This window comes from Dermacentor variabilis, chromosome 4, assembly GCF_050947875.1.
Source record: "Dermacentor variabilis isolate Ectoservices chromosome 4, ASM5094787v1, whole genome shotgun sequence".
In the NCBI taxonomy this organism is placed as follows: Eukaryota; Metazoa; Arthropoda; class Arachnida; order Ixodida; family Ixodidae; genus Dermacentor; species Dermacentor variabilis.
This window is the reverse complement of record NC_134571.1, coordinates 88,754,702-88,774,244: the sequence shown is the minus strand read 5'-3', so window position 1 is coordinate 88,774,244 and position 19,543 is coordinate 88,754,702. Positions and strand designations below refer to the sequence as shown.

General features: G+C 47.4%; 1 protein-coding gene across 1 annotated transcript in view; it reads left to right on the top strand.

Moving 5' to 3' along the window:
- LOC142578269 (uncharacterized) overlaps nucleotides 1–19,543 on the top strand; it is a 291,756-nt gene that overhangs the window by 93,265 nt on the left and 178,948 nt on the right. The gene's annotated exons all lie outside the window — the stretch shown is intronic.

Sequence of the window (19,543 nt, the reverse complement as noted above, 5' to 3'; positions counted from 1 at the left end):
CTGGATACTGCAAATACGCTTCCCGGTCAACGTTACGGTTACATAAGCTGCAGTTGACAGGAAGCATGAAAAGCAGTAAGGGTCGTTGAACGCTATAGCGTTACACTCATGCGCCCACGTCGGTGCATGCTGCTTTCGTGACTTTATCTTCGTGACTGCAACTCGCAACTACCTTGCAGCTGTACCGAAGGTACGAGGCATAGACAGGCAATATCGTTTTGCAGCTGGGTATAGTTCCGTGAGTAACAGGCTGATTATTGGCTGTACTAGAGAGTTTTATTTTTGCTCGCTACATGATATGGTATAGCGATATGTGACGTGTCATTGCCATGGCACATACGCGTCGTATACACATAATTAATGTATCGGCTAGTTACCGCCGGTAACCGTAATAGTCACTGTAACCGTGATCAACTATAGCAACATGGCAGCGCTTAGCGCCGACTACGCGCTTGGACCTCCGCCCTATCAGCAAGAAACAAGTGGCGAAATCCCCGTATTCAGAAATGCACCTTAACTTGAAGCGCAAGCTTGATTTGATCTAAAGGACGTCTGCCATGAGCGTGCCGTAGGAAATGCTATGAGCGTCGTGGGCACATTCATGCCAGGCGTCACTTACATCACGTAATGCGCGGGCTTCAAGTTAAGATGCATTTCTGAATACGGGGCTAAGTCTCATCTCAAGCTGAGGTCAATGCATTAGGTATGTTTTCCGGTAATTATTGAGATTGGCTGCTCGTTTTCACGCTGCTAAGACTACAGACACGGCGCCGAGCCGCAACACTGGTTTGATTTCTAGTTAGCAGATGGCGCAATACCATTAACGCTGGTGATGCGTTCACGATGCGCAACGCTATAAAAGCATAATTGTTCGCCGCATCATTAATTTACTCCGGCGCTCTAGTATGGTATGTACGCGACGACGGTAGTGATCAAACGCCAAGCAGACGCTGAGCAGACGCTTTGCCACAGGCGAACATTTATGAGGTCTTTCGCCCTTACTACTTACTAATGAGGCTGCAAAGTAACTTCAGGGAAAACGTACAGCTGAAGTGAAGTTCCGCTGTCGCATCCATGTAAGCGAAGCTTATGCTTATGGCGTAAAAAATTTTGTTCATCAACCCAGCAACCATATATCGTGCACCGACAGGATGGAAAGCAGACGCTAAGCAGACAACGCGGTGCGGATGAACAAATATCGACGGGCATTCATCCTTCCTATTGGTTACGAACTCGTACAGGTTCCACAGTGCTGCAATGAAGTACTGAGATAGGGTATAGAAACATTGGGCATCCACGTCACTCCGGTTGTGGCCGCGCCTTCCTGTGAGAAACGCGCCGAGAACAGCAGCTTGTCGCACGCTTCTACCTTTTTCCGGCGTGAGCTTTGTGGCTTTCGGTAAGTACTTAGTCTAAGTAAGTAGACAGCTTGACAACATAGTCGGTCACCATCTCCCTGGATGGACTGTACGTCCAATTATAACTATATATATATATATATATATATATATATATATATATATATATATATATATATATATATATACACATATATATATCTTCGTGGACCATTACCTCCGGCAACGAAAAAATATCACTATGCTATTTTACTTTCTTTCCATCACTTCACATAATTTCATTCATTATGTTTTTCTGCTTCATGATGATGACAAGATGTACTTATTGAGGGATGGCTCGCAGGCCTATAACGGGGACTAGGAAGTGGAGGGGGGAGGCGCATTCAGAGCAGTCCTAGGAGCTGTGCATCCTTGGCGAAATCCAAGAGCGGGTCCAGAATGGCCCTGTCTGAATCCATCGAGCCAGTTGCCGGTCTAATCCACAGCTCGTTGGACGGCACTCGCACCGCCCTCAGGTGGTGGTCCCGCTCCTGAGCGTATCACTGGCACTCCCAAAAGAGATGGGCTGAGAATGGCCGCGTGGCCATGTCACAGTCAGGGCAACTGTGTGGCACCTAGGGTGCTTCTTGTTCCGCGGAGGCTGCGCAAGGGCCAGGTTCCTGCGATGGAAGGGAGTTCGGAGACGGAGGTTGTCATAGCGTGGCTGGTACAGCCGCCACCGCTCCTGCACAACCGGTGTGCGGACGAAGCAAGAACAGGGCCTGTGCAGCAGCACCTGTCCCGACCTGGCAAGACCCGCGGAAAGTGGGTCTGGGTCTGAGGGCACACACGCGCGGAGTTCACTCTTGCGTCGGTTGGCTTTCTGTTTCATAAAAATTGAAAAATGAAATATTTCCCTCTCCCTCCGCTCCCCCTGCTCCAACCAAAGCATTATATCTTGTCCTCAAATTTAAACTCAGTTTGCCATATATTTCCAATTTCCACTTATTTATTATTTTCTTCATTTCGTTACCGGACGTTCCCTTATTTTGCTTATTCTTTTCCGTTACATTTGGACCTTCTTGCTCTCATAATACGCACTGATCTCGTCAATTAGAGGGAATCACTGACAACAACACTAAATTTTAAGCTTACTATACGATATGCGATCAGGAGCATTTTTGGCTGGGATCATCATCATCATTAAAAAGAGAAGATCAGGAGCTTCGTGGGCGCGTGCCCTCGCGAGCGAAAGAAAATTCGACGGTTTGCAGGCTACGCACCGGTCACCGTGCACCGCTAGCCTCTGGCCCCCTTCCGTCAACGTAAGTCCAATGCCACTTATTTCCCACCCTCTTGTTTGTAGTAAAGTCCCTAGATATTCAGCTCTTGTATAAGTAGCGCCATCTGCTCTCACACGCAGCGGGCGTCAGCCGCCGTGTTCTTCCTAACTGCCTGAAGCGGCGCGCCCGCGTAGATAGCACCCGACCGTCAACGGCCGCTGATGCACCGCATGAGTCAAATATAAGTTTCAGTCAGGGTGCCAGACAGTCAAATACGAACCCAAAAGCGGCTTAGTACTGCGCTGGTGAGGGAGAACGCGAAATTTGTCGCCACAATTGTGACCCGTACTTACTGGCCCTCTTCCGTTTTCGGAGTTTCGGCAGCCCGCTGGCACCCAGACGACAGCCAGCTAGTTCCGGTCTTGATAGGAAGTCACGTGGGCTGGGATCCCAAGACCACCCGAAGCTGCCTGAAGTTGGAAAAATCGAGCGCCGTGACAGCTCGCCAAATGTAAACATGTTCCCAGCATGGCAGGGCCCGGCGAGGCAGGCGTGCACTCGGCGTAGTCAGCTCATTTATGCGTTGCCAGCTTGAAAATGCAGATTTGCATTTAGGGATACGATCACTTTCGTGAGATTTCGCGCGAATCGGCACAGGATGCGCACTGGGCCAACCTCTCCTCGCACAGCGCAACGGACGGCCTCCGATGCGTGCGATGCCAACACGCGAAATCGCGCGTAAGCGATTGCATCCCCGGAAGCGATCGCTCGAGAATTCCTGCTCGCAGCGATCACGTCGCCCACCACCGACATTGATGAATTGGCGTCATGTCATCACTTGACAAGACATGAAAGAGCAGCATATCGGGTAGTACGTCTTCATATGCATGAAATTTCGTGCCCAGCTGCTTGGGCTTCGATTTCAGAACGTTTCTTTCGGCTGATGGTGCTTCTCATTTTGACCGTATGGAGCTGGGGATGAGCTGCCGCATGAACATGCACGCCGCCTCTGTGGCCAGTGAAACGTTTCACACGAAAAACAATATTGGTCGCGATCATGAGAGCAATAAGCTAATGTACATGTTCCTAATGTACTACGTATTCCTATTAATCAACCAGTGCATTCTTAACATCAACGGCCTGCAGTTCGAAAACTTCGATTTCGAGCTGCAGCCCGTGCAAGCATACGGCGGAGAGACGGAGCGAACACGGGCTATCTGCAACGTCTTCGCTAACTGCAGGAAAAGGAAATATCGCCGCATACATAAGCGAGATATGTGAAAAGGAAGACCACCAGAGAAATATCAACCGGAACTATACCACAGTGTGTGAATGAGCGTCTAGCACTCGCGCGGAACACGATGCAGGTTCAGAGCGCGGCGCAGTTACCTTCGCCGCGAAGAAGCCTTCGTGGGACACACACTCATACACACACAAAAGCTTCAAGCAGGGCCCGTATTCTGAAACGTTCGCCTGCCCCGAAACTACCGCCGTGGCCACGCCTCCGCCAACGGCGCGCGCTGATTGGCGATGTTAGAACAACAGGAAAATAAACAGCGCCATGTAGTAGTAACGGCCTACGTCATTTTAACGTCATGGTGTCGATGGGTGCTCTCGACATATATTGAATAAATGAACACGTCTTTTGGCGTCTCTTGGCATTCGGTTGGTGGGGGAGTGTAGTAGAAATAAGATAGGTGTTAGTTGAGAGTAGCCTTTTCGGTGGCGTCTTACACGCGTTGTTCCGCGGCGATATTTCTTGATTCACATAAAATAATATATTTCACACTTTCTTATTCAGTGTATTTTACCTAAAGAGGCCGTAACCAAACGTAGTCAGTGCGCAGAACCCGTACTGCGGCCACTACACTCGAAAACAACACAGCCGAGCCGCTCTGCACTCGCCGGGTGCGATCTCTCATGCGATCTGAAGCGTTTGAGAACGCGCGTTGGTAGTGCACGCTGACTTCACGGGTAAGCAGTCGCTTGGTTTATAGAATGTCACTTTCGCGGAAGGCGAACGTTTCAGAGTACGACCCCAGTTCACCACCGCTCGTATCGCACTCCTCGCCACGCGGAACGCTGCGATAGACCCTAAGAAAACGCGACAGCGTTCCCGTCGACCCGCCAAGGGGTGTAATACAATGGGCTACGGCGCAGCGACTACGCGCCCCGCATCGGACGCGGTGAGCGTCGAGCAACGCAGCGTTCGGCGCGACAACGAAATCTGCGCCTGAGCAAGCGACGCACGCCTGAGCCTTAGAAACAGCTCGTTTCTAAGGCAACACCGCGTTCACTAGAGGCGCTTTTGTACCGCTTTGAAGCATCCAACTCGTGGCTCAGTGGTAACGTCTCCGTCTCACACTCCGGAGACCCTGGTTCGATTCCCACACAGCCCATCTTAAAAGTTGCTTTTTATTTATGAAGTGCCTGCCGTGATTTATCGCTCACGGCCAACGCCGCGGACGCCGACGCCGACACCGACACCGACGCCGACGACACCGGCTTTTCTGCGACACGAGCTCCTTAACGCTATCGCGTTAAAATGACGCTAGAATGCTAGAAGTGAGGAAATCCGACTCAACCGACGCCGGTCGCGTTGTATTGCGGCCGCGAGAAGCGTCTAGCCGCGTTTCTGCGGTCGCGCCGACCGCAGAGAATTCTTCGCGCAAAGAAAAGACAAAAAGGTAAACGTGCACAGAAGAAAGGCTAACTGCGTCCAAGTAACTGTCCCCGCAGTAAGTTGCACGACTGCGGGGAGAAACGGCATTAGGAATATCATGGCTGCTAGATATGAGCGCCGCCCAATGAGGTTCATTAGCGGCGCTTCATAGCTTGTCGATACTTAAGGCATGGTCACGGTAAGCACAGAAACTGCACGGGATCACATATGGCGGCAGTATGGATGAAGGCTTGCGTAGGTTTTGTTCTAGTGTGGCGCATCGAATCCCTATTAAAGAGCAGGGACTCTCAACGAAAACATTAACTGCTTTTAATATCATAGACTGCTGGCAAGTACCACTGAAGCGTCAGTTTTACGGAGAATACGGCCAGAAATCGGAACAGAGTTGGTGCAGCGATTGTGAAATCACAACTGGGTCCGAACTAAAGAAGAACGGCAGATTTGGTGAATTGCTGGTTTTCCATGCCATTTAAAAAACACCACTACCGACACACACAAGAAAACTAGTTCGGGACACATACGGCATGTGTTTCAATCTCTTTTCTGTGTCAGTAGCACTGTTTTTTTTAATAATGTGGGTCCGAACGTTGGTATATGTTTAATTTATAACTGCTAAATTCCGTAGGGCGTCACAGAAACGGGGCCGGCGGGCGTTCCAGAACGACAGGCCTTACAGCCGCAGGCACGAAGCGCCTAAGTGAGGCCAAAAGACGTTTTTTGGCGCAAGGTAAAACACAAGAAGAAGACACTGTCGTGTTGTCAGCACATCCCAAGTTCCGTGACGTCACTCTCACCGCTTCATACCACTGTTGTGATGTCGGCTATCCGTGCGGCCAACGATGTTTCCCTCGATGGTGCCGTGCCAGGTGCCGGGAGAATAGGCTCCGCGCGACGTTCAATAGAATGAAGAAAAAGGAATATATTCAAAAAAGTACGTGGCTGAGATTTACAAAACAGCTCCAACAATTGGAGTACACTATGGTAGTGTGTTCGCATGCCCTAATGTCACACTGTTTCCGAGCGTCGTCCTCCTCTTCTCGACCGCCGTTTGGATCCGCTGTTTATGCCCTTCGTCGTCATTGTTCACGGTTTCCACCAATCCGGCGTCAGGAGACAGATGGCGTCAGGAGACCAATTCCGGCGTCGGGGAACCGATGGCGTCTGGGAACCGGTTGCCCTTTTCTTCCGAAGGGAGCCCAGTCAGAAACGCGCGCACATCACTGGGTACAAACAGAGAAAGGGGGGGGGGGGCACGCACGCTTACTCTGACCTTCGGCGTGGTCGTGCTAATTTGTGCTGCTGACAGGTGTGAAGGGTCGTAGCATGAAGCGTGACAACTGTATCTCTTCGGGGCGGCGTCTCCCGCTCGGAAGGACCACCGGGCACGGCAGCTCCTCCGCCGTCAGTTGGTGCATCGGGAGATCGAGTTGTTCGATGCAGCTCGCCCGGCTTGCTGCCTGCATTGTTCGAAGCCATGGGTCGCTGCTTCAAAGAATGACGATCTCTGGCCCAAGACCTCTTGATAGGTGGATGCAGTCCACTCCTCTTGGAGTAGACTGCATAACTGCAAGGGGGCCAGGCTCCAAGGAGCAACCGTTGTCACTCACGCACATTGCCTAAAGCGTCACGTGCAGCCCCACCGCTAGACTTTACAAATGAAAAAACAAATCTCACGATTCTCTACCGAAAAGAAAACCCAGAAACAGAAAGTTCAAGTTTATTTGGACAACTACCCTGAAACTTCCAATTATGTGTCCTATCACAAAGACACAAACGGGTTTACGTAATCAAGCTAAGTAATCATGAATTAGAGCACCTTAAGTCAGTAAGGCGAAGGTTGAACTGGCGTTGATTATTTCATGTCAATAACACTTAACGCCAGATAGCTATATGATCATTTCATAATGCCAAATTGTGAAATCAACTAAGGAGATAACCATCTGAAAACCTTGTCACGCTCCTAAATTGGCTCAGAAGGCGTCACTTATTCCGCTTTTCTTGCAGCGCACTTCTGAATCATGCTAATACGACGCAGCGTGATTAGAAATCACGAAATCCGACCAGTAATAACAACACCTTAAAAAAATTTTGCAGATTATGCAAAGCAAGTCTCAATTAAACTTGCATTGAGGTTCTTTATCTTCAGCCTTCCTCTCCTTGTAAGAAACTAAAACACTGACGCTTTCCCTTCTCCAGCGTTCGGCTGTCACGTGTTCACGGAAGCAATCTAACTAACTAAAGATAATAAGCTATACCACGAGCAGAAGAGACCAACGATGGCTTCTGTCTAACAAAAGATACTCAAACTAAACGTTGCAAAATATTGTGGCGTCCCAGGCTGTGATGGACTGCCGGGCACAGCATCACATAGAAGACAACACGGGCGGCATTTCCAACCCATTTAATTTGGGCGGTGACTTGGAATATATATATACATATACACGCATGCGCAGGCTGTTCACGAACCTACGTTATCAAGCGGTCAAACAATCTCGCTTCCGATTTGTACAGCAAGATAGACGTATTCCTAATGCAACTTGAGCATATATTTTTTTTTATATAGTAAGCTTGCATTAGCTCACGTGGTGCTGGATTTCTGATTCTGCCAAAATAAAATATTGGGTTTTAGGTGCCAAGAGCACTTTCTGATTATCAGGCACACTGTAGTGGAGGACATCGGAAATTTTGACCACCTGAGGTTCTTTAACGGGCACCTAAATCTAAGTACACGGTTGTTTTCGCCCCTACCGCTACGCGGCCGCTGTGGCCGGGATTCGAGCCCGCGACGTCGTGCTCAGCAGCCCAACACAATAGCCACTGAGCAACCACGACGGGTATGATTCTTGCAAGAATATGCATCTCGGAAAAGCGTGGTTTGCGCATGCAGGCTTCGCAGTGTACTGGCAATTGTGCCACGCCATCTTTCATTAGTTTTAGTTCGTGTTCCCTAGCTCGTTCATTTATGCAGCGTCCCGGCGGCTGGCTTTTTCGTCACTCAAAATGACGTCGTAAACACGGGATGAATTGCCAGCCTCGCTATTTCCTCAATCTCGCCGGCACATTCCCTTCCAGTGACAGTCTGACTGTGTGCGTGTGTGTAATTTTGTGAGAAAAGTGAACAAATAAGTGCAGCGCCGTAACTGACTCCTCGGCGAGGTCACCTCAACAGCACTGCACAAGGAAGGCGAGTGGGGAGCAAAACGAGGGAGAGAGAGAGAGTGCTTAGCGAGCGGGGTTGACGGAAGAAGGTTGCAAGTAATACTGAAAAAAAATAAATAAATATATATATATATATATATATATATATATATATATATATATATATATATATATATATACAATTTCTTTGTGCGCTTGATGATGGAACTGTGGACATTGGGAAAGAGTAGGCACTGCAGGGTGTTAGATGACAGGCCGGATCGGCGGTAGCAGTCGTCCAGAACAACTCTCTTGGTCCCGAAGACAGGGCAATTAAACCAAAGGTGCTCTAGTGTCTCCACACCGTCGCAGTAGCCACACACGGGGCTGCCATTTCCCGTGAGCCTCTGTGTGCGCGCAGCTGTTGTGTAACAGCCGATGCGCAAGCGGAGAAAAAAACTTTGAGAACTCCGTAGCGCGTCTGCCCATATCCGAGTTCGGCAGGGAATGGAGTCTGCAGACCAGCCGCTTGCCCTGTGGAGAGTGCTGCAGGCGCTCAATGTGGTGAAGCGCCTGCTTTCGTGCACGGAGGTATGGCGGCCAGGTAGCGGACACTCTTGCGCCACGGGAGAGGGCAACAACGCAGTCAGCGGTGGCACTTCGTGACACGCTCGCGTGGCTCGTGGGTGTACCAACAGTGCCTCAGTTTTGTTCGCCGACAGCTGGAGGCCGATGCTTCCCAAGTGCTCGTCCAGAGCGTTGATCGCAGTCTGGAGAGACGCGCACACTTCGTAGCCGGTATCCGTAGGGCCACACGCTAACAGGGCGATGTCATCAGCGTAGATGGCCTCCCGTACTTCGTGTGACGTCGCCTTTGGAATCTAGTCGGGAAGCCGAGCGAGGGCAAAATTAAACAAAAAGCGCCTCAAAACACTGCCCTTCGGAGCACCGGCAAACGCACTGCTCGGTTAGCTGAGTGCACCACCGACCCGAACACGAAGCGTGCCATCACTCAAAAAGGCTCTGACGTAGTCGAGCAGCCGATCGGTGATACATAGCTCGTGGAGCGCACTGACGATCGTAGCATGTGCTAATCCATCGAAGGTGCCCTTTACATGAAGCAAGACGAGATAGCCGGCCCAGAGACGGCTTGCTGCCTCCTCGAGCTTCGTGACAACCTCTACAAATGCGTCAGCCATCGTATGCTGCCTGCGGTTTGAGCGATATTGCTGATAGCCAGATTCTTAACGTTTTTACTGTTCGAAGGCGAAGGGTTTTTGCCAGGTACGCTTTTTTGCTACTGAAAGAGAGGTTAAGGGTAAACTGGACGAACTCTTTAGGCCAGCGTCATCCATGCGTGTTCAGGACTTGCAGGTGCATCTGAACACGAAGAATTTCTAAAATCTTTGTTGAAGTACCTGGATGACTCGGGCAATATCCGTGCTGGTGGAATGATGGCCGAGGCTCTTTTCATTCTTGACACAGTGTTCCGTATTCTTGCTATCTCATCCAAATATTTCTGCATCCGCTTCTTAGTTCGTGGTGCAAAAGCTTTGCGAATTCAGCTCCGGCGACTTCCCGTAGGTGTAACTTAAAATTAAATTGTGGAGCTTAACGTGCCAAAACCACTTTCTAATTGTGAGGACAGACTTAGTGCAGGACTCCGCAAATTTCGACCAGCTGGGGTTCTTTAACGTTCACCTAAATCTAAGCACACGGGTGTTTTCGCATTTCGCCCCCATCGAAATGTGGCCACCGTCGCCGGGATTCGATCCCGCGATCTCGTACTCTGAAGCCCAAAACCATGGCCACTGAGCAACCACGGCAGCTGGTCTGCAGGTGTAGATGGCAGCTCATGTGATGAGGACCAAGATTTGCTTGGCGCCGACTCTGTTGGGGCAGAACAGAACACATAAGGCGCAACACAGGCAAGAGGGTCACCAATTAGCCGCACACTAGCTGTGGACACACTTTGAACGACGACTGGCGGAGTCGTGCTTACTGGATCTTCAAGCTGGGTAAACTGACTGGGTTGAGACGTGCTTGGGACAGGCTTTGTTTGGGCTGAACAGTAAAACACGAGGCGCAAGAACACAGGCAAGGAAGTCAGTCATTAGCCGTATACCAGCTCTGAGCAGTATAAACCCCGAGATCCAAGTCAGTGTTTGTGTGTGTGCCTCACTTGTCCTGTTTCCTCTGGCTCTTAATATTGTCGAAAATATCTGGTACTTTGGTACTTCAAGGGAAATAAAGGGTCTGTCCACTGCATTCAGACTACTACTCATCATCCACAGAGTTATGAAAACAACCTCTTGTTCTCTCAAGCAAATAAATAAGATTGCTTTATTCTTGTGGCCTTTAGTGTGGTACATTGTGCTACATGTCATGCTACACTTCTGCACATCTGCACAAGTGTAGCATGACATGTATGTCAAAGAATTCTGGTAGTTGCAAGGGCCATTGGTTGATTGAATGAGTCATTTGGTAGGGAAGCATTTGGGAGTGACGATCGATGGCGAATATCTCAGCAACCTTCGTACTGCAGATGAAATTATCCTGGTCAGCAACACGAGGGATGGGTTACAGTAAATGATTGAGGACCTTAAGACAGAGAGTGTAAGAGTGGGGTTGAAGATTAACACGCAGAGACAAAAATAATGAACAATAGCCGGGCAAGGGAACAAGAATTCAGGATCGCCAGTCAGCCTTTAAAGTCTCTGAAGGAGTACGTTTATTTAGGTTGGTTACTCACAGGGGACACTGATCATGAGAAGGAAACATAGAGAAGAATAAAAATGAGATGGGTTGCATACGGCAGACATTGTCAGCTCCTGACTGGAAGATTAACATTTTCACTGAAAAGAAAGGTGTACAATCAACGCTTTCTACGAGTGCTAACATACAGGGGCAGAAACTTGGATACTTACAAAGACGCACAGAAAGAAGTTAAGGGCTGCGCAAAGAGCGAAGGGGCGATAAATGTCAGGCGTAACGTTAAGAGACAGGAGGAGAGCGGTGTGGATAAGAGAACAAACGGGGATAGCCGGTATTCTAATAGGCATCAAGAGAAGAAAATGGAGCTTGGCAGGTCATGTAATGCGTTGGTTAGATAACCGGTGGACCATTAGGGTTACAGCGTCGGTGCCAAGAGAAGGGAAGCACGGTCGAGGACGGCAGAATATGTCAGCAACCTTCGTTTCTGCTCTACTACTTGCACTTTGTGCGACTTTCACGAGCCAGCAAAACCAGCGCAGCACTACGCGATAATGAAACTACTTGAACGCGAAAGCCGGGCGCCCCTGAGTTGAGTGAAAACTAAACCTTTCTAGCGCACGCGTCCTGGTCAAGGGTAATTTCAATGAGCTTCTTTTTCTAAAAGCAAATAGAACTAGAAAAGTAGCATTTTACAAGTACCAATGAGCGGTTGAGTACTAGTGACAGAATTTAACTGAGGAGTGCTTTCGTCATCAGGCAAGTACTTGACTGTTCCGGGGCGTCTTTGATGATTTCCTGCATTTACCTAAACTTATCGATTATTCAAGCTCTGTTCGCGATAATATTGATGTCCTAGAGGTTCTCGAGCACTTTTCTATCACTTGATTTACTAGGTTTGCATTAATCTATCACATTACTTTACTTGATGAAACTGCCTAACGCCATCGCGGAATTCAAGCTTGCAGCGAAACGTGCAAAAGAATATTATTTTAGTGTTATGTTACCGAGGTTTCTTACTAATAACCCCGGAAGGTTCTGGAGGCACTTTCGCACCAATGATAGAGAAGCGTAGCACTTACGCCCAGAGGAAGAAACTGCGAAAGCCATCGCATATAACATTTTCTTTCAGTCAGTATTTACTAAAGACAATAACATTATTCCCCCATTCTAACCAGACAGGGTGTAAGCATTGACAAATTAGACATTACGGACGTTGGCGTACCTAATCTTCTGCTTAATATTTACCCTAAAAAAGGCAGTAGTCCTGACAACATACCTTACGACTTTTTGAAAAGGTATGCGGAATAGTGCAGTAGATACCTAGGCATTATTTTTCGTAAATCAATCATGATTTCACAACTACCGAACGAGTGGAAAATTGCAAAGATAATACATATACATAAATCAGGTGACACAACAGAAATTTCAAATTTTAGACCCATTACATAACTAGTACATCCTGTAAGCTTTTAGAGCACATAACCGTTTTTCTGGAGAGCATTGACTTCTTGTCTCTCTACCAACATTACTTTCGCAGTGGTTTATCAGCAGTAGCCCAATTAACAGAACTAGTCCATGATCTTCCATACACTGTCAATAACCGCGGCCAGACTGACAGAATTCTACTTGATCTATCTAAGGCATTTGATTGTGTATGCCATAACAATTTAATCACTAAAGTTGAAAGTGTTGTTGGGAAAGGGCTCCTTTCAATTTGTATAAAAGAATTTCTAGCCAATCGATCACAATTTGTATTCTATGAAAAAATGCTATCTAACACTGTAACAGTGTCGCCGTTACTTCCGAAGTTCACCAATGCTAAGTTCTTGGGCCACTACTCTTCCTAATCTGTGTTAATGATATCACAGCTAACATTGGTTGTAATATAAAACCGTTCGCCGACGATTGCGTTATTTAAAGCGAAATCACTAATTAGAGCAACCACATCGCATTTAGTACATCCCTCAACACTCTAGCTATTTGTTGCTCTAATTGGCAGGTGTCAATTAACGTAAAGAAGTCCGTGGCCATGACCATAACAAGGAAAACAAGACCATCTAACTTTACATATGAGATTAACGGCACACCACTAACTAAAGTTGAACAACATAAATACCTGGGAGTTGCATTACCCTTAGACCTCAGGTGCGATAAACATATTTCGAATATCACCGCAGGAGCATTACGCAAATTATTCTTCCTCAAAGGAAGCCTTGCGCTCTATACGACATCAACGAAGCTACTGGCCTACACAACGTTCGTTAGCCCAGTTCTAGAATATGCAAACACAGTCTGCTTTCCTCATACAACGACTAACATAACAAAATTAGAGGCAGTACAAAGAAAGGCTATAAGGTTTATTCACAACAAATATAAGTGCGCTGACTCACCGACTAATCTTCTAACGCAGTCTGGATTGCAAACGCTATCTACCAGAGCAAAACACGCTCACCTGAAGTTCTTGTTGCAGCTTCTAAAAAATAACTATAACATAGATGTGTCCAGGTACATTTCATTTTATGACGCTCTAAAAACACGTAACAAACATGTGTACACTTTAACAGAATACATATGCAACAACGACACGTTTAAGTATTCATTCTTCGCCCTTGCAGTAGCTGAATGGAACCGACTTGATCCTGCTATAACCGCCATTAAATCATTGTCCGAATTTACCTCACAAGTATAAGCTGTAGTGCGTAAACAAAATCATTTATCATCGCATCATCGTCACAAATTTTGCATTGTGTATCTTTCGACGTCCCATTTTTCTTTTTCCTTTTTTTGTTGGTTGTCGTTATGTGGACGTATGATACGCTCTGTCCCGAAAATAAATTTTCATTGCTGTACTACTTCTAGTCCTAAGATGATTGTTGTAACGACCATTTTCCTGCTAATTGCTTGCCTAGATTTCTTTTCAATTATTTTTCTTCTGACTCTCATAGTGTATATGCGTTAAGCTCATCTCATCACACAACTTCAATACTTCTTGACGTGCTAAGTATCTTTCAGTATGCTCCTATTTCATGTATAACTGGTTAATTACAGGTACTTCACTGCTATTATCATGTATATTAAGTGTCATTTGAAAAATGCGTTCCTGTTCCGATACTAAGCTTCCTTCTAATATTGCCATCCTTGGGCAATTGTTTTATTTTTATTTTCCCATTTTTAATTAGCTGTTCTGCCCTGATGCGTACTGGTATACATGTATACGGCTTCGCCCAACTTCCACGCTCTCAAATAAGAGTAGCAGTATTGTAAATAAAAAAAATAAACATATTTGCCTTTATTCTCCCTTAAAATCAAGTCAAACTTGGGCTTCAAGATAATTCATTTTTTTATTTATTCAGAATACCACGAAACGCCCTCTCGCAGGAGGGTATTACATAGGGGGGTTAAGATGCATTTCTGAATACGAGGGTTTATCTGGTCACCCGCGCTTGCCAACGATGACTGGAATTCTCCTAAATATTCTTCTAAATATTCTTCCCCCGTGAGACATGCTACTGCGGCGGGATTCCTGTAGGTCTCGTACCACACTTCATTGGGAAGCGACGTCCTCCAACGCCACTGCCGGCGCTCTTAATCACGTGAACGTGGTGAGGGTTGTGAAGCATCTGGTTGCTGCCAGCGTTGTCGGGATTGGGAGGTCAATACCATTGTTCGTAACCAGTTGTCGAAATTGGAGTCGGGCATGAATTAGATGGTAGCTGGCCCATGCTGTCGTCCAACTTATCCACGCTGAGGACGTTGTTGAAGGGAAGGACTGCTTCTCGTCGAGAACGAGGAATATGGGTTTATTTACAGTATCTACATAAGGAAATTGTAGTTCATCAGTCTAGCGTGACTGCGACAGAAAAGTACACTCAGCAGCCGCACAAGAGCGGTTTTTAAACACTCGGTCCTCCCTCGATCCCTAGGTGAGAGAACCGTTCGACCAACTATCGTAGACGAACCGCCATTGAGCGGCAGGGCACACACACTTCCGCACCGGTTTCACGGATCCCACCGAGGTCAGACGGTCTTCGCAGAACTCGGGGCTTACGTCAGGAACGGTACGTGGGACGGGGCCTCCAAATACGTTCCCTCGGGAACTCCCTTGCTCACGGCAGACCGGGTCGGCGGTGGCGTGTTCAGTCACAAAGCCTGGTTAGTCGAACTCATCTCGGCAATCCCGCGACGGAGAGTCGAGGATGCGGCGTATTGTGCCCCGCACACAGTAGACTTAGTGACGCCATTTGGCTAGAGGATGGTGTTGGCTTTCCAGGAAAAGTCGACGCCGCTCTTGCACCTGGCTGGCAAAACTCGCACCTCAGCAGGCCATTGGAATATGAACCTGGCGGCGTTTAACGCTAGAACGTTATCTAGTGAGGCGAGTCTAGCAGCGCTATTGGAGGAATTAGAGGGCATTAAATGGGATATAATAGGGCTCAGTGAAGTTAGGAGGCCAAAAGAAGCATATACAGTGCTAAAAAGCGGGCGCGTCCTGTGCTACCGGGGCTTAGCGGAGAGAAGAGAACTAGGAGTCGGATTCCTGATTAATAAGAATATAGCTGGTAACATACAGGTATTCTGTAGCATTAACGAGAGGGTGGCAGGTCTTGTTGTGAAACTTAATAAGAGGTACAAAATGAAGGTTGTACAGGTCTACGCCCCTACATCCAGTCATGATGACCAGGAAGTCGAAAGCTTCTATATAGACGAGGAATCGGCGATAGGTAGAATGAAAACTAAGTACTCCATACTAATGGGCGACTTCAATGCCAAGGTAGGCAAGAAGCAGGCTGGAGACAAGGCAGTGGGGGAATATGGCATAGGCACTAGGCATAGCAGGGAAGAGTTATTAGTAGACTTTGCGGAACAGAATAATATGCGGATAATGAATACCTTCTTCCGCAAGTGGGACAGCCGAAAGTGGACGTGGAGGAGCCCGAACGGCGAGACTAGAAATGAAATAGACTTCATATTCTGCACTAACCCTCGCATCATACAAGATGTGGACGTGCTTGGCAAGGTGCGCTGCAGTGACCACAGGATGGTAAGAACTCGAATAAGCCAAGACCTGAGGAGGGAACGGAAGAAACTGGTACATAAGAAGCCGATCAATTAGTTAGCGGTAAGAGGGAAAATAGAGGAATTCCAGATCAAGCTACAGAACAGGCATTCCGCTTTAACTCAGGAAGGGGATCTTAGTGTTGAAGCAATGAACGACAATGTTATGAGCATCATTAAGGAGTGTGCATTGGAATTCGGTGGTAACTGCGTTAGGCAGGATACTAGTAAACTATCGCAGGAGACGAAAGATCTGATCAAGGAACGCCCATGTATGAAAGCCTCTAACCCTACAGCTAGAATAGAACTGGCAGAACTTTCGAAGTTAATCAACAAGCGTAAGACAGCTGACATAAGGAAGTATAATATGGATAGAATCGAACATGCTCTCAGGAACGGAGGAAGCCTAAAAACAGCCAAGAAGAAACTAGGAATTGGCAAGAATCGGATGTATGCGTTAAGAGACAAAGCCGGCAATATCATTACTAATATGGATGAGACAGTTCAAGTGGATCAGGTGTTCTATAGAGATTTATAGAGCACCAGTGGCACCCACGACGATAATGGAAGAGAAAATAGTCTAGAGGTATTCGAAATCGCACAGGTAACGCCGGAAGAAGTAAAGAAAGCCTTGGGAGATATGCATAGGGGGAAGGCAGCTGGGCAGGATCAGGTAACAGCAGATTTGTTGAAGGATGGTGGGCAGATTGTTCTAGAGAAACTGGCCACCCTGTATACGCAATGCCTCATGCCCTCGAGCGTACCGTAATCTTGGAAGAACGCTAACATAATCCTAATCCATAAGTAAGGGGACGCCAAGGACTTGAACAATTATAGACCGATCAGCTTACTGTCCGTAGCCTACAAACTATTTACTAAGGTAATCGCAAATAGAATCAGGAACACCTTAGACTTCTGTCAAGCAAAGGAGCCAGCCTGATTCAGTAAAGGCTACTCAACCATAGACTATATTCACACTATCAATCAAGTGATAGAGAAATGTGCGGCATATAACCAACCCTTATATATAGCTTTCATTGATTACGAGAAAGCGTTTGATTCTGTCGAAACCTCAGCAGTCATGGAGGCATTGCGTAATCAGGGTGTTGACGAGCCGTATGTAAAAATAATGAAAGATATCTATAGCGGCTCCACAGCCATCGTAGTCCTCCATAAAGAAAGCAACAAAATCCCAATAAAGAAAGGCGTCAGGCAGGGAGATACGACCTCTCCAATGCTATTCACAGCCTGTTTACAGAAGGTATTCAGAGACCTGGATTGGGAAGAATCGGGGGTAAAAGTTAATGCAGAATACCTTAGTAACTTGCGATTCGCTGATGATATTGCCTTGCTTAGTAACTCAGGAGACCAACTGCAATGCATGCTCACTGACCTGGAGTGGCAAAGCAGAAGAGTGGGTCTAAAAATTAATCTGCAGAATAAAAGTAAAGTTTAACAGTCTCGGAAGAGAACAGCAATTTACAATAGGTAGCGAGGCACTGGAAGTGGCAAGGGAATTCCTCTACTTAGGGCAGGTAGTGACGGCGAATCCGGATCATGAGATGGAAATAATCAGAAGGATGAGAATGGGCTGGGCTGCGTTTGGCAGGCTTTCTCACACCATGAACAGCAGGTTGCCATTATCCCTCAAGAGAAAAGTGTATAATAGCTGTTTTTTAGCAGTACTCACCTACGGGGCAGAAACCTGGAGGCTTACGAAAACGGTTCTACTTAAATTGAGGACGACGCAACGAGGGACAAGAAAAGAGCAGATTGGGTGAGGGAACAAACGCGAGTTAATGACATCTTAGTTGAAATCAAGAAAAAGAATTGGGCATGGGCAGGGCATGTAAGGTGGCGGATGAGATTAAGAAGTTTGCAGGGACGGCATGGCCACAATTAGTACATCACCGGGGTTGTTGGAGAAATAAGGGAGAGGCCTTTGCCCTGCAGTGGTCGTAACAAGGCTGATGATGATGATGATGACCAATTTGAATGGAATTTGTTGTTTACGACCAAGACCGTCTGAGTTTTGGAAGGATCAACATTTTTTGTTTATTCTGGCACATTTTGCGAAAGTTATACGAATGTAATCCTTGAAATAGCAATGCACCATCTCTATTGGCGTATGTTGTTAGGAATGGCCTGCCGAGGTGGCAACATGCAAGTTTTCGCAGCCAGCTGCAGCTGCGAGCGTGGCGAGCTTCACCGAAGAAACCATGGCAGCCTTCAACACCCGCCGCGGTGACTCGTTTTTTAGGAACCAGTAACGACAGCGCTAATCAGCCATGAACTTACCTCAGAGAACTGCGTGCTACGGCGGCGTCAATCCACCGGGCGCCTCGTTCGGAGATGCCTTGCGGTGCCTTTTCACGGGCCTTCGAACACGCCAGACAATGGGCAGCGGCGGAGATCACTGTGCGAGGTCAGCTCTGGAAGTAAGAGGAGCCGGCTGGGCCCCGGCGTGACCACCTGGCTACGGGGACGCGAGACAATGGACACCGCGTCCACTGCGTTGACATTTGACGCTGCGAATCGGCAGTGATAGTGCGTACGTCTGTGTGTAAACTGTTCCGCAGAGAGGCGGCTTGTTTACAATGTCTAGACGAACGTTTTGCCTCACCTAGGGATCTAGGGACACGAAGTCTTTATAAGCGGCCGTTGTCGGCTGCTAAAGAGTGCTCGATTGCTCGTGTTCGTGCTCGTCTGTGCTCGTCAATGTACTCTTGAGCTTTGTGATCGTTTGCTGTGTGCTTCGTCTTGCGGGTTCCATTTGGGAGTCACGCTAGACTGTGTAAATGTGTCACTTGTTTGAAATGTAAATACTGTAAATACACCCTGTACGTCTAGTTCCTCTCAAGTTCATCTCTACGACCTTCGACGCTTACAAATGTTGGCAGCGGTGAGATCGTCCGACAGCTTCTACAACTGGTAACAGCGGTAGGATCGTCCGACAAGTCTTACAATGTATTCAAAGTTTGTCGTATGTATTGAATACGGCACTAAAGTTTTTCTTCTGTCATTGAAATTGCTCATACCTTGGGTTACATTCTTTACAATGGTATCCATCGAAATTTTCAGAATAGTAGCCAACAAACAAATATCATGAAACAGAACACTGACAACGCATGTCTATTATGGTAAATCTCCTCAGATTGAAGTATTAAATATGCGACACAATAAGACAAGATTGGCCACGCAAGAGGCCGTGTTTCTACCAGAAAGCTCGCCTTCGTGCATACCGTTCGCCGCCAACGTTTCCCTGTAAACAATCCGGTTACATAAGCTGCAGTTGCCGGGAAGCGGCAGAAGCGGTCGGGGATGTTTGAATG